Below are 12,050 nucleotides of genomic sequence, written 5' to 3' on the forward strand. Positions count from 1 at the left end.
TGTATCGTGTACACATTGAATAATCATGAAACGTATGCTAATGTCTATACCTTTCAGACACATCCGTCTATGTTGTAGATCACAACATTATCATGACAGTGCAATGAATATAATGAATGTAAAATGACCACATATTGACTTGAGATGAATACAATGAATAAAAAAGTAATCAGAGAGAGTGAGTATGGTTTTACGCCGCTTTTAGCAATATTTTAGCAATGTCACGACGGGGGACAACAGAAATTGTAATAAGTGGGTGATGTGTTTTAAGTAGGGGAATAGCCTCCTTACTCCATTCCTTAAATGGGCGGTCGGGTTCCTTCGTGGTTAAAGCGTTTGCTCGTCACGCCAAAGACACGGGTTCGATTCCTGACATGGGTACAGTGTGTGAAGCCCATTTCTGGTGTCCCCCGTCGTGATATTGCTGGAATATTGCTAAAAGCGGCGTAAAACATCACTCACTCACCCATTCCATCAAAATAATGGGCCTCGGCTTCATTATTATTACTGAAAGGAGAGTCACTCGGACATTCCCCCCTACAGAATGTGTTCCCAGCACCCCTTTGTTCATCGTAAAAGGCAACTTAATTGTGCAGCCTGTGTGCCATGGGTGTGTAGGTGGTGACGAGAGTCTGGTGGTTTTGGGCGCAGGGACGAGAGTGAGTGAGTGTTATGGTTTTACGCCGCTTTTAGCAATATTCCAGCAATATCACGGCGGGGGACACCAGAAATGGGCTTCACACATTGTACCCATGTCGGGAATCGAACCCGTGTCTTCGGCGTGATTAGCGAACGCTTTAACCACTAGGCTACCCCACCTCCCCAGCACGGGGGCCAGAAACAGACGTTCCTTGTGCTCATCACGCCAGACTTCACATGGACGGTTGGTAGAATTGGCCCGATTCTATCAATCGGCTGTCATGTCAAGTACAAACTTGTTTGTTTCCAAATTGGTAAATTAGATTTTGTGGACTTTAAATGTTATGAATATTGTGAATGATTAGTTAATATAGTGTCTCATTCCAGAGGCCGGTGGCAAATGGTCCAGTCTGGAAATGTCGACCTCTGAATTAAATGTCTCATTTATTTTGGTAGACATTTGTTACTATTCGTGGTGTATTGTCTTGGAGTATAACACCTCTATACCCCTGGTGTTGTATTGTGTTGGAGTATACGTCCCTGTATCCCTGGTGTTGTATTGTGTTGGAGTATACGTCCCTGTATCCCTGGTGTTGTATTGTGTTGGAGTATACGTCCCTGTATCCCTGGTGTTGTATTGTGTTGGAGTATAACACTCATGTAGCCCTGATGTTGTATCGTGTTGGAGTATAACACCTCTATACCCCTGGTGTTGTATTGTTTTGGAGTATAACGTCCCTGTATCCCTGGTGTTGTATTGTGTTGGAGTATAACACCTCTGTACCCCTGGTGTTGTATTGTGTTGGAGTATAACACTCCTGTAGCCCTGGTGTTGTATTGTGTTGGAGTATAACACCCCTGTTGCCATTGTGTTGTTTTGTGTTGGAGTATAACACTCCTGTAGCCCTGATGTTGTATCGTGTTGCAGTATAACACCTCTGTAGCCCTGGTGTTGTATTGTGTTGGAGTATAACGTCCCTGTATCCCTGGTGTTGTATTGTGTTGGAGTATAACACTCCTGTAGCCCTGGTGTTGTATTGTGTTGGAGTATAACGTCCCTGTATCCCTGGCGTTGTATTGTGTTGGAGTATAACACTCCTGTAGTCCTGGTGTTGTATTGTGTTGGAGTATAACACCTCTGTACCCCTGCTGTTGTATTGTGTTGGAGTATAACACTCCTGTAGTCCTGGTGTTGTATTGTGTTGGAGTATAACACCTCTGTACCCCTGCTGTTGTATTGTGTTGGAGTATAACACTCCTGTAGCCCTGGTGTTGTATTATGTTGGAGTATAACACTCCTGTAGTCCTGGTGTTGTATTGTGTTGGAGTATAACACTCCTGTAGCCCTGGTGTTGTATTGTGTTGGAGTATAACACTCATGTATCCCTGGTGTTGTATTGTGTTGGAGTATAACACTCCTGTAGTCCTGGTGTTGTATTGTGTTGGAGTATAACACCTCTGTACCCCTGGTGTTGTATTGTGTTGGAGTATAACACTCCTGTAGCCCTGGTGTTTTATTGTGTTGGAGTATAACACCTCTATACCCCTGGTGTTGTATTGTGTTGGAGTTAATACAGTACATACACCCTGCTCACTCATAGAACCCACTCGTCCGATGGTACATGACCAGATGGTGGACACACGAATACGTACATACACACGAAACACAAGTGTCAAGACGTGTGGCATCGCTCTGGGCAATAGATTTAGATCAAATGTGCGTCTTTTCACCCAACAGGGAAAGGGTACCCGATGTGTGAGGTGAATGTAAAAACCCTCTAGCACCCGTAGGCAGCTTGGGTTGTATACTCCCCAGGAGTTGATAAGAATGATAACTGGAATGCAAACGGATCCACTGGTCGGTGTATAATTCCGTATTTGAGCAGATACTTGTACCTGAGTAACTGTGTATTATATAAATGTAATATAATAATAATTATAATGAAAACCTGCTGGAAAAAGCCAACATACAGGGGGGTGTCTCTGTTATTTACGAGGTTTGGGGTTGGTGAAACTTTGGTCGTTGAAGCAGACACGACTACCACTCCTGACCAGAAGAAGAAGTCTATTTGCATGAAGGCATAGGCCCAGATACAAAACCATATACACACAGCAAGAAGATGATACAATACAGGGCGTCTCCGTGGTCTAGAGCTTCGGGGTTCGAAACCCGGCCCCGTCATACCAAAAGACGTTCAAAGATTACTTGTCACGTAACTATTTGTTACTACTTCATGTTCGTTATTCAGTTATGGCCTGATGCGACTCGTACGTGGGACGTACGAGTTGAAAGTGCTAGCCAATTAAAACTTATTCTTACTCCACTTATTTAATTATTACAATATAGAACCGATCTGTGTATACATGTTTCAAATACCAATGATTCAGCAACTGAAAACAGTGCCTTAGCGTTTCAATTTTTGCGCTCAGCATTAAGGGGCTAAAACAAGGACTGGTCGGCTCGGAGTCAGTATACTGTGTCTGAGTGCGATATTCATGTTAAACTGTGGCATGGTATCTCCGTGGTCTAGGACTTTAAAGTCGGCATAGGTCCGGATAAGCACAAGCGCGCGGGCACGCACGCACGCACGCACGCACGCACGCACACACACACACACACACACGTGCATGTACGTCACTATATAAGTGCAACATCTTGAATGCATTTGGCATAAAAAGTCAGCTCCCGTTGGACACAAATCAGTTTTTAATCTCACTGAATTTAAACGGTTACCCATGACTACATATAACTACACAGTTATACTAATATCGACTGATTTCACTGGAAATAATGGTCAGTTTATCTCATCTCAAAACAATTAGAAAATCTCACCCTCACGTCGTTTGACACTAAACATACCAGCAAGATAAAAGTTAATAAAAGTTTACACTGGAGACACGAAGGTGAGATTCTATCAACAACACTGATTTGTGACCCACGGGACTTGACTGTTTATGCCAATTGAAATACTTGTATTCAAAGCCAAAACCCAGCATCTTTACCCTATTATCGATTCTCCATATAACTGCCAGTAGAAGCGATAAAATACTTTGAACGAAATGTACCGTCTGTGTGAGGCTACCGTGAATATTCTTTATTCACAGTTGGTTGGTTGGTTGGTTGGTTGGTTGTTTAACGCCGCACTCAGCAATATTCCAGCTATATGACGGCGGTCTGTAAATAATCGAGTCTGGACCAGACAATCCAGTGATTGGTATCATGAGCATCGATCCACGCAATTGGGATCGATGACATGTATCGACAAAGTCGCCTTTTACGGCAAGCATGGGTTGCTTAAGACCTATTCTACCCCGGATCTTGACAGGCGCTATGTACTAGATATTATAACATACGAAGTCCCAATAGCCTCTTTACGTCCAGGTTACATAGACAGACAGCTTGACAAGACAGAACTATAAAATCGGCATTAGTCCGGACTAGTACAAGCAGCCACGCACGCACGCGCGTTCATGTTCGTCGTTGTATAAGTGCGATAATCTTGAAGCCCCATTTCACCTCACCTGATTCGATACATGGATACAAAAGTACATAAATACAAACACACAAGGACTATGTCAGTTCATTACAACCGGTAAGTATCGGTAATGTGATAAATCTTTTATATAAACGTTCATTGCTCGTGCCCAAAATAGATTTAAAGGCATTTTAGCCCCGCCCAATATGTTTCTGCTAACGCAATATGACACCATAAAGACACCATAACGAATTTATTATGCCGAAAAGTGAATATTATCTGGTATCCATATCGCACGTCATGTCAAAATAAAAACTTAACAGCCGTTGACGTTACGGGTCAAAGGGAGACTACTCTTTAAACCTTAGAGGCCAAACCTTGTTGACAACAATAAAGTCACGAATATGGTCCCCCCAAAAATAATGTCCTCACACATCACAATTTATGCCTTAAACAACACAAAACATTGTCGAATAACGAATTTCTGTACCAGGGTTTTCATGTGAAATACGTGAAGTGGGTGTTGGAAAATGTAAGATTGCTGTTACTGGCACTATATTATTAGTTAGGTGTCTTTAGTTGCCGTATACGGTGTCATATTAGGTTAGCAGTATTTTTCTGCGAACCTAATATGACACCGTACACGGCCACTCAAGACACCATAACGAATATTTTATGTCAAAAAGTTTACACTATTTGGTTTCTTTATCGCACATGTCATGTCAAAACGTACAACCAGTACAATGACAGGACCTGTACATATGTATCCGATACAACGCTTTAATGTAAACATAAATGTTAAGAATGGGATATATAATGCACTAAATGTGAATGTTTAAACAAGTATTATCGCTAAAATAGATAGAATTTTCATAAAAATGCCCGCATCATGACAGAAATCTCCTGGCAACTGTAACTTGATAGCAGTCCGCTTTCCCTTCACGACGGGCAGCTCAGCAATCTATTCTATTGCTATGTGACGTCATTGGTGTCACGTTTCTCGTTGTGACGTCATCCTATATCATGTTCTATGACGTTCCTATTTTTATTACCCACGTGGTGAAGATATATAGAATACTAAACGAGCTCCCGTGTAATACCAATTTTATGAAACGAATGAATAAATCTGGTATCTGACGAGCGATTCAAAACGCGGCGCTAATGTGACTCAAATTTTCTTATAGGTGTCTTGCGTACTAACAACATGGCGCTTGAATTCTCATAAGCTGAAGAAATTTTTCCAAAAGGATCTTTTGCTCTGTCTGATACCATAGAAAGTCCACTCGTTTCGTAAAAATGGTATCTAACGAGAATGAGTGTATTATTCTCTATGTAACTCAGTGACTTCCGTTATAAGCTTTTTTTCTCCAAACTTTTTATAATTTAAGTCACAAACGTGGTTTCTTTAAACATTAATGTCCTTACACATCACAGTTAATTATATTAAAACACGAAACAGTGTCGAATAACGAATTTCTGTACCCGAATTTTCATGTGAAATATGTGAGGCGGGTGTCGCAAAATCTAAAATGGCTGCATCTGACGGTATACGGTCTCATATTAGATCAGTAACAACCACCTTGGATTTTTTCCGATACGCCTTATACGGGCTAATATGGGGTTTGTAGTTCTGCCCTATGATTGGTCAATCTCACTTTGAGGCATACTAAAGTCTCATGGTAACAACCATCTTGGATTTGTTCTAACGGTATACGGGCAAAGTGGGGTCAGTAATCCTGTTCTCTGGTTGGTCAATCTCACTTTGAGGCATAATATTTCCAGATATTTTCCGGCAGATATATTTGTCTAAGATCTTCATAAAACGAACAAATACATAAAAAGTGGAATTCGTCTTCTATACCGGAATTTCATACTGCACAGTGATCTGTCAATAGCCAAATATCTCCCTTTGTTGTTTCTTAATTTTAAAAGTACCGCTCTAAATCTTACGAGAATGTTTCTGAAGTTTCTTTCAGACGAGAATGAGAGATATTTCACTGTTTCCAATAGATTTTTAAATTCCTTATATATATAGTGACGTTAACTTGAATGAAAAAGAGAAAGTGCCAGTTCTGGAAAGACCTACTGATACATGTTTCCTTGAATAAGTGCAGAAAGGACAGTTGATTTACCAACCGTTTGCAATATCCTCACAAATCCAAAACAATGAGAAATAAGTAGCGACCGGCTATTAGAGGCCCGTTTTATCCAGATTTACCTTTAAGTTCCACATATTGGAATGAGTTTCGAGAACATTGGGTTGGGTCTGTAACCAACTGGCGCTGATTGATACTAAAATAACGTCGTCGGCAAAAAATGGTAACAATATTCCTAATAAATCCGGAAATAACTGAATACTAATGTTTTCCATTACAAATAAATTCCTTTGACAGTTCACTATTGAACAATGAAAAGAGTAACGGGCTGAAAATGTTTCCTTGGCTAAACCTTTCGGACAGTCTTAACACATTTATAAATACGTCTTGGAGCGTTCAGCTTTTTATCATTCAAAACATTATATTTTAAAAGAAACCATAATATTATCTGGATTTACTAAATCAAAAGCTTTCTTAAAATCTGCAGAAGCCACATAGAGTTTGCATTTCCTTTTGCTTAAACATTTACTTACAACCTTCGGCGATTCTCTAAGCGATCAGAGAGTTAAAGTGACTTTGTACCACAAACAGCTTAACTCTAACTAGTCCTGCACCATGACCGTGGAATATATTTAATTTATGAAAAAATAATAATCTAGATATGCATACAAAAGCAAGTCTAGCCAGCTCATGCTAGCTCTCTGAAATCAGCATGCATAGGGATTTTTTTTTATTTTTAGAGTCAAGAAGGATATTGTGTAATATAAGATTTCAGAGACTAAATGTTAGTCTAAACTCTAACACGCACATCCTGTTCCAGCTTCCCTTTAAAAACCTATACGCTTGGTTCACTTGCAGTGAGCCAATTTGGTAACATTTGCTGTGGTTCCATCTATCCTAACGTACAGTTAGTCATTTAATACTTCATATAAATACAAACAATACCGACTGGGTAGCCAAAACGTACCCTGCAGTTACCACTATTAAAAATATACACCAGTGTGTACTTTATATGGCATGTGTAAGATGTAAAAAATGTTAATAAGTTGACTGCAGTTGTCCTATTTTAGTTAAGCTGTGAAAAATCACATTTGATTTAGATATTCGTGTAAATATTGAATGAATGGTTTCAAAATATGACATCTTTACCTGGGAAAAGAAATTTCGCATTTCTTTGTAAATTTCAAATTTACTTAATCGGAGAGGTCGGGTACATCTGTCATTCAAAATAAATAAATAGAACACATATTAAATAAACTATGTAGAAAGGTTTTCCCTTTTTCGTAAATTTGCAATCGAGTACCAGGTTCCATTTTCCCGAGACTGCATGTCAGAGGATACATATATCTGTTTTAAAACTGAATTATTCTAAGTGATTTTAGAACTGATTCGAATCTATGTATTACGTCATGAAATAGGTCAAAGGTAAGAATGGCTTGTAATTACAGGACTGTGTGGCGATGGTTGCTTTTATATCTACTGGTGCTTTCCTTTCTAGATATGTTTCCACAATAATTTTAATCTTCGGTTTTCGGATTCAACATGCTCCCAAACGTCGACCAGACTTGTTTAAATTGTGTCATATTCTGTCTAGATCGTCAAAGCCAGGAGAGTGAAGGTAAGTCCCTTGGTTTCCCACCGTAAGTTATGGTATGTGTGTAGCTAGGTCAATAGGTATTCCTCAATAAGGAATCAGTTTTAGTTGACGTTGGTTTGACACTGTCTAGGTTGTTCCATAGAAGCTGTCTGTCTTGTTACTTGTAGCTTGGCAAAATCTCATTTATTCCCTGTTCCCTGCCTTTCAGATTTCCGATAGGCCAGAAATGACGCCAAGTTGAGAATGTTCATTCTTCTAGGAATGATGGTGCCGTTTTTCATTGCTATTACTGACTACAGTGATTGCTTTGACGCATCAGTGACAATAATGATGTCCAACGCAATTCCCTACGTATGTACCATGATTCCCGTGTTCTTTTCAGGTGAAAATTGACTTGTCATTGCATGTATTTGTGACGGTTGACATCGGAGAGGCAGGATACGCTCGCCGTTTCGCGAACGCCTGGTATCATTACTATTTGACAGTGATTCATAAGCACATGCCCATATTAAAGTAGGAATCGTACAATCGACTTTGCTTTTAGCAGAGACATCTTATGAATTTGGGACGAGTTTTTGTCTTTTTTATTATTATTTTTGCACTTGAAGTAATAGGCCATATATAGACTTGAACCTCTTCGGACATGATTCACATATTAAATCATGTTTCCTTCTGGTGTGGGTGTTTAAGGCTAAGTGCCTGGTGTGAAAAGACACATGACTACTAATCAATTGCGTCTATGTCTATGGTTCTTAAAGAATAATGTCAAACTGGTACCTAAGACGCATGTATTTCAGGTGGTATTTTCAGGGGAACAATTGATTTGCCTTTGCATGTGTTTGTGACTGGTGACACGTGTGTTGCAGGATAGGCTCGCCTTTTCGCGAATACTTTTTGATAGTGACTCGTGTACATGCTTGAGAGACAGTCAGAATCGTACAATGAACTCGGCTTTTAAAAGAGAATTTTTATGATTTGGGAAATGTCTTTGTCGCTTTTATTCAACAAGAACGCGAATGTGTTATTGCTAAATGCCGCACGTAGAATATGGAAGTTTGCAGCTATTCACAACCAAAGCAAGGTATTTGAAACAGTATGGGTGAATACAGGGACTAACAAAACGTCCTCAAATGTCTTTAACAAGGACAGCTTCTACTTGTTCCTAGTGTTTAAATCTGTTCAAGTCAACGTACAATCTTACACATTCTTCCCTGGCTATAATGCCAACATATGTCCAGGAAGATTTGGGCGTTATAACCAGGTGACGTTATAACCAGGGTAGCCTTTTAATATGAGGCAAAACAAAGCCATATGTGAATACACATACATTTAATAAAAATCGATGTAGTGCAGAGAGATCTTTGTTCATTCACATGTTATGGAAAAAAAGCATAACATTCAGATTCTTTGTGTGCAGAACGGACATAGCAGAGTAATTTATAGCACACTGTCATACAGGCATCCATTGTGGCTTTAAAGTAGTCACACATGTTTGTTGTTTGCAAGTGATAAGGAAGTAAGTGTGTCAATAACGCCATAATACCGGACGCTGTCCATAACGCCATAATACCGGACACAGTCCATAACGCCATAATACCGGACGCTGTCCATAACGCCATAATACTGGACGCTGTCCATAACGCCATAATACCGGACGCTGTCCATAACGCCATAATACCGGACGCTGTCCATAACGCCATAATACTGGACGCTGTCCATAGCGCCATAATACCGGACGCTGTCCATGACGCCATAATACCGGACGCTGTCCATAGCGCCATAATACCGGACGCTGTCCATAACGCCATAATACCGGACGCTGTCCATAACGCCATAATACCGGACGCTGTCCATAACGCCATAATACCGGACGCTACCAGACGCTGTCCATAACGCCATAATATCGGACACTGTCCATAGCGCCATAATACCGGACGCTGTCCATAACGCCATAATACCGGACGCTGTCCATAACGCCATAATACTGGACGCTGTCCATAACGCCATAATACCGGACGCTGTCCATAATGCCATAATACCGGACGCTGTCCATAGCGCCATAATACCGGACGCTGTCCATAACCCCATAATACCGGACGCTGTCCATAACGCCATAATACCGGACGCTACCGGACGCTGTCCATAACGCTATAATACCGGACACTGTCCATAACGCCATAATACCGGACGCTGTCCATAACGCCATAATACCGGACGCTGTCCATAACGCCATAATACTGTCATTCAGCAGCACAGCAGGAGGTTGTGGATACACTCAATTAGAGGATTAAGCAGCAGCTTGTGGTATTGGGCTTTGAAGGAGTGGATTACACCAGCATCTAGAGGCTGAAGATGGCTGGGTGGCTTGTTGGTGTCAGGAAATGGACTTTGACAACCAAGGCTAGACTGCACTTACAACCAAGGCTAGACTGTACTTACAACCAAGGCTAGACTGTACTTACAACCAAGGCTAGACTGCACTTACAACCAAGGCTAGACTGTACTTACAACCAAGGTTAGACTGCACTTACAACCAAGGCTAGAATGTACTTACAACCAAGGCTAGACTGTACTTACAACCAAGGCTAGACTGCACTTACAACCAAGGCTAGACTGTACTTACAACCAAGGCTAGACTGCACTTACAACCAAGGCTAGACTGCACTTACAACCAAGGCTAGACTGCACTTACAACCAAGGCTAGACTGTACTTACAACCAAGGCTAGACTGCACTTACAACCAAGGCTAGACTGCACTTACAACCAAGGCTAGACTGCACTTACAACCAAGGCTAGACTGCACTTACAACCAAGGCTAGACTGTACTTACAACCAAGGCTAGACTGCACTTACAACCAAGGCTAGACTGTACTTACAACCAAGGCTAGACTGCACTTACAACCAAGACAGTATTATTCCAACAACCTTGACTGTTAATCTGTTCACACAGCTAACTTCTATCACCCGTTCATTTTTTGTTTTGTTGCATTTCTCGGAATATTTTTTTATCACAGAAAGATAGGACATTGATACAAATACTAAAATAGCCTAAAACAACTAAAAATGACACAAATTATGAAATAATGTCGATTTCACGATGACAAGCACCAAGGTTTCGACTCATCCCTATCGCGTCAAATGGCGTCAAATGACACTATGCATCAAGAACAAAGCTACAAATATTGATATTTGTTCAGATAATATATATAAATTCTACGACGAGATGTTCCATAATTCCCTTCGGTGCATGATATAACTTCGATTTCGTTCCAACTAAATATTAAAAGGGGTAAAAACGTGCCTAAATCATGCTCCATGTGCTCGGGTGAAGTCACAATTTTACTGCCCAGCGAGAAAAAGGTAGTTGATTCCTGTCAACCTCGGGTTTGGCATGGACAGTGCGGTGTTACACTGCCAGGAACAAATCAGAAGTTCGGTTTCAATGTTTCAGATTCCTAGGCTCGGTCGTTACTTAGAAGAAAGGTTCGAATCCCGGTTCGCCCCGAATGTTTGTACGTTTGTCGGCACCATTCCCGGGCTCCTTTAGTGTTTGTAGTTTGTAGTCAACTGGCAGCATGAAATGACCTTCAAGTTAGTGGCGGATCCTTTCAGACGGATTGGAGGAGTCGACGTTAACAGACAGACAGGCGGACGGACGGACGGACAACGCACCGTGCCATGAACTAGCTTGACCTTGCAGGCCAGGTGAAAACATGTGACAAGTCATGCAGCAAAAGGAACATTTCACCCACAAAATACAGAAAATAACAAAGGCTTGCCCCAGAGGAAGATTTCTGCTGAGGAAATCTTGTTATGCACCACACTCAGCAATATTTTAGGTAAATGACGGCGGACTGTAAATAATCGAGTCTGGACCAGACACTCCATGCGCATATGTCTAATAATAAGTATGCAATTTAGATACGATGACATGCATCAACCAAGTTTTATGTAGATGTATGCGCCAATGTCCTCACATTTAGAATGTGTTTCCAAGTATTATTTACTAAAAGAAGGCTGTAGAGAAAGTATTGTGTATAAAAGCGGAAAAAAACTTTCCACAGCGAAAAGAATTATCTTCTAAGGGCAACTTGTCGACGGTACGACCCCACCTGTATCATGAGCATGTGTTTAGGAGTCGCTTTCAAATATAGCATGTCATATACAATGTGGGGATGTGCTAAACAGGGAATACTACATTCATTCTCGTTAGATACAAGTTTTACGAAACTCGTGGACTAT

The sequence above is a fragment of the Haliotis cracherodii genome, unplaced genomic scaffold, assembly GCF_022045235.1.
Source record: "Haliotis cracherodii isolate W230 unplaced genomic scaffold, xgHalCrac1.p SCAF_12, whole genome shotgun sequence".
In the NCBI taxonomy this organism is placed as follows: domain Eukaryota; kingdom Metazoa; phylum Mollusca; class Gastropoda; order Lepetellida; family Haliotidae; genus Haliotis; species Haliotis cracherodii.